Genomic DNA, 4971 nt, shown 5'->3' with positions numbered 1-4971 from the left:
CCACCCCCCCCCCCCCCCAAAAAAAAGGATGAGACTAAGAAAAAAGCTGAAACAGAGTCTCTGGGATCCATTTTTTAAAACTCTGATTTAGGTCTGATGTCTACAACATCTTAATAAGATTGTCAAATGGATTCATTGCTTTCTCATAAAACCACCAACCTGTTCTTCTGCCTTAAAGATTAAGTCCGTCTATCAGAACCGCTCTTTATGAAGCTGGGATGATTATTGCCTGAGTAGCCATTTTGCATTGATGGGTCCTCTGTGTTCAAGTGAGGACGAGGCACATCCGTCTTGTAAAGCTCACCCCTGCTTATAGACAGAGAACTCAGATTGATGGCCCTGCCTTTTTGGGTTTACAGACAGTGTTCACCTGTGCTAAGCCCTACCCAGCCTTCCCGATTCCCCAGTCTTTTCTTGCTAATATCAGTGTCAACATCAGTGGAGCATTTGAGAATAAGGGAATTGGGAGGTAATGATAACACCAGGCATTTTCACCTAAAATTACCCGACTCTCAGACAGACAAATGATTTGACAGTGTCAGTGATGGGCAACCCACTTCCAAATATTTCAGCCTAATTTCACACAATGATGGCAGGATCCAGCTCTATTTTTTTCTGCTCAGGATTCAATACATAATTCAGAGAACAAAGAAGCCACAGCAAACTGCAGGAATGTATTAAGTCCTCCCAGTTTCCTTTCTATCTTCAGAACCACCAAGAGGATGGTTCCTTCAATTGTGTTAATCAGGGATTATACTCGTTCAAGATCCTGATCAATATGAAGTACATCTGATTTCAAAACTACTGAACACCAGGCTGGGTTAAATAGCTGAGAGAAAATAAAAATCAATATTTTGTTTTTCTGGCTTCTCATAGGCTTTGGCAGAGAAGAGGAGTAGATTTCTAAAAAATGGGTTGCAATCTGATTTTCATCATTTCAGATAGCAAATAAGGCGAGATCTGATACGTAGAAATGTGATAATTTCTTCTCCTTCCAGCTAGAGCCTTTGAGGTTTAGTGGGAAACAGGGGTACCTGACTTTAAACGCCTACTAGAGGGAGTTCAAAAAGAAAAGCCTGAAGGACACACAGGTGAACTCATCTTAGACATTCTGGCTACTTAGACTAATTCTATTACTATCCCACCTTTTGACAATTATAATCAACTTACTCTAAAATTCTTTCAGGCTTAGATTAATTTCTGTGATTCTGTATCAATTACCGAGCTCCCGTTCGTCTCGGTGTGCATTTCTAAAGGGAAATAGCTTGCAGTGCTGATGGCTACCTGTGCGTCCAGCTGAATCTCCCCAAGGCATCCACCTAGACTGACATGTTCCCATCTTGGAATATCATGGCATCCTCCAAAGTATCCCACATGGGAACATGAGACATCCTGGTAGAGGATGTATTTTCCAAAAGGAAGTCGGAGCTTTGCCCTACCGAAGTTTTTAGCAGTATTCTCTTAGGAGACGGCACAGAGAAGGGCAAGAAACAAGGTTCAGGGTTGAGGTGTGCCCACCAGGGTCCCCTTTGTGACAGGCATAGCTTTTGTTCTCCTCCTTTGACCATGGTGACAGCCATATAAGGAAGCAATTTAACTATTTGTTTCTTGTGGTAATCACTTCCTGATGATACCTGCTGTCCAACACAATCAGACGCGGCTTTCGGCCTGCGTGGTGATGTGAGGACTACCCTACACCCACGCTTCCATGGAAGCCTCCTGCAGTGCAAGCAGCATCCCTTGTGTGCAGGAGCTGCAGCCTGAGGCTCGAGGCAGTGATCTCCACCGATCCACACAAGCAGAGGCACTCAGGAAGGCTGACAGCCTTGCAGAGAAGCAACCATGTCCTGGAACTATCTCAGAGTGGAAATGAGGACAAGGGAAATGACTTTGAACATGTTAGCTCAGCTGGGGGGTGACTTCCACACTGACTTGGAAGGGGTATACCAACCCAGCCAGGGTTGCAAGAAGTTCAGGGAGATATAGAAAATGAGAAGAATATGTACTATACTTCTCCATCTGACTAAGGCATGTCACACCAAGGAAACAGTGCAGCAGAAACATTCAGGATAAGGACAGAAGTCTGATTCATGCAGAATTATGTGTATTAGCAAAAAAGGGGAAAAAAAATAGCTCATATGTGTCCGAATTAGGAGATCAGCTAACTAAATGATGATCTCAAAGTCCACAAGATTATTACAAAGTTTTTGAAACTGGGATTATATTGTCAATTGAAGCAAGTTTTTATGATGCCATTCTGAAGTAAAAAAAAAAAAAATCACAATACAAAATAGAATGAATTCTAGGATTCTAATGAATGCACATGAAAAGTAATATGCAAAAATGAAATTTGTATGAGAAGATGTGTTTAATATTAAATGTGCCACTAATAGTATTATAAATTCATCTTTATATTATACAAATGGTGTAAAGGAGGGGTTGTGAGAAAGAAAATAACTTTGCCAAAGATCATATGCTTCAATAAGACACTGGAATTATCTCTGCCCAGTACTTAGACAAATGAAAGCTTCAGTTCATGGAAGAAAAGGCTTATCTGTCTCCCTGGGTATGAACAATTCTTGTAAGCTCATGCAGGTACACACTCAGGCAGGAGACAAGCAAACACATCTTCCCTAAAATAGCTCGGAGTCTCCATTTCTATAATGTACATAATACATAATATTATAGCAATCGGTAAATTATTTATAATCACATGAAACATTGTACTAACAAGTATATAGGGAACAGAGCTAAAACCTTGAGATTGGTGTCCAGGAACGGATGCAATGTTACTGTAAATTGCCGAAGAGTGGCTTCAGATCCTGTGTGCAAGCTCTATTTAAGAGTATCATGACCAACAAGACAGTGATCATATTCAGGCTAATACAATTTGAAAATACATTCATAACGGAGAAGTATTTTAATTTTTTTCTTTGCAAGGAAAAGAGAAATGCATGAAAGAAGAGACTGATATATTTGAAAGAAATGGGACAATCACAGACGTATGGCCTCTAACTACAAGGGCTCCTTGAGGATCTCCTATACAGGCTCCATTCTCTCAGGATTCTTCAAACTATTAAGAAACGCAGTAAATCATCCAAAACTCAGTGTTTGCAAGATTTTTATGGAAGTGGCCACACACCCCATATCTTCCTCATTTTGTGTCTCTATTTTCTATGTCAGGCTTACATTTCATATAAATTGATTTATTCCCAACTCTGCAGTCATGTTGATTTTTCCCTCTGGTCTCCATCCACAGTGTCATGTCCTCCCTCCCTATCACCCCTCTGGAAAACCCTCTTATGAACACCAGGTTTCCAAGACCCACGTTCTTTTCCAGGCTCTACTTTGCACAAAAGGAAGGACCTTAATATTTCCTTGACTCACTATCTGGGTAGCTGGCCACATCTCAGAGGGCTTTAATTTTCTCATTTGTAAAATAATGGGCTTGAACTAGAAGCTCTTTCTTATTTTAAATATCAGATATTATGGTGTAAAAGATACTCAGGACTCAGTATTTTAGTGAGGAGCATACTCAACGCTTTTTAAAGCTTGAGATGTTTCAAATTCCTTAATTTTGCAACACTGTATGTTAGACTAGTGAGATGTTTTTCTTACCACAACAAAGAGGAAAGCAAATCAAGCAGTTCTCATTTCTCCTAAGTAGTCAAGCAAATTTTCTGTTAAGCATTTTAAATGGAGGATGCAAGTTTAGGTTTAAATGAAACATGAAATATTTGAATTAAAAAATAAGTTTGTGAGTTATACCTCAGAAACCGAGTCTAAATGGAAGTGGGTTTTTTGTTGCTGTTGCAATTTTAACAAGCAAACTCAGCCAGCTCAAAGCAGTAAGACCATCACTCGAGTGAATGATGTAAAAGATGTCACATATGCACCCAGGCTGAGACCTTGCCCAGAACGTGGCCTCACTGCCTACTCCAGTGCCTCCAATGCAGGGATTCATCCATGGTTTTGGCAGGGGAAGCATATCTGGGAGTCGTTTATAGAGGGCAAGGGGTTTCTTTCAGGAAAATTGGGCACAGTTATGCTGTGTGCAATGGTTTTTAGATTGAGTCCAGGTGTACCCACTGAAGAGAGTCGGGATTGTTGTATGGTACAGGTTGGGTGCAGGGAGTGGGGAAAGGAGCAAGTTAAGAAACAGCATTCTGGGGATGCTCGCAACACTGGCGCTGGGCTCATGTGATCCTTGACTGAATGTGCATGCCACAAGAGCAGAAAACTGAGGTACATGGAGATGTGACAATTTATAGAGAGTTTAGCTGCAGTGAAGTCCAGGCCCCAGAGCACTCAATGCCTCCTAATTAATAGAGACAAAAGGTAGAATAGAAGTCACTAAATTCAGGGCAGGAGGCGAGGAGGAGAAGGGGGAGTTATTAATTCATAGGGATAGAGTTTTTGTCACAGATGATGAAAAAGTTTGGGTATAGATAGCAATAATGGTTGCACAATGTTGTGTATGTATCTAATGACACTGATAAGTGGTTAAACCACACTTATGAATGGTTAAATGATAAATGTTAGATATATTTTACCCCCATAAAAAACGTTCTAATAAAAAGCAAAAAAAAAAAGAAAACTGGTTCAGCAAAAATTAGAAACTAGTCTTCCTCAAGCACTGCACTAAATATAGCAGCCAGCTTCAAAACTTAGTTACTCAGCTCAGAGCAAGAAATTTCCCAAGAGATGGGACAGGGATTACCCAGGTTGTACTATGATGTGGAAAGAGCTGAAAAGACAGAAGCGAGGAACAGCTGCAGAAGAAAGAGAGTCAAAGCTTTGCCACATAGGAAGGCGGTGAGAGGAGAGCCCAAGCAGCTGGGGTCAGGGAGCCTCAAAGGGCCATGGAACAAGATGGCCTGCCCAGTTGCCTTTTAGTTACTTGTTTCCAAATAATGCAATAGATTTACACTAATATAGATCCATACTGTCAACCCTCCTGCCCCCCAAAAT

Source organism: Galeopterus variegatus, unplaced genomic scaffold (genome assembly GCF_000696425.1).
Source record: "Galeopterus variegatus unplaced genomic scaffold, G_variegatus-3.0.2 Scaffold1359, whole genome shotgun sequence".
Lineage (NCBI taxonomy): Eukaryota > Metazoa > Chordata > Mammalia > Dermoptera > Cynocephalidae > Galeopterus > Galeopterus variegatus.
This window is presented reverse-complemented; position numbering follows the sequence as displayed.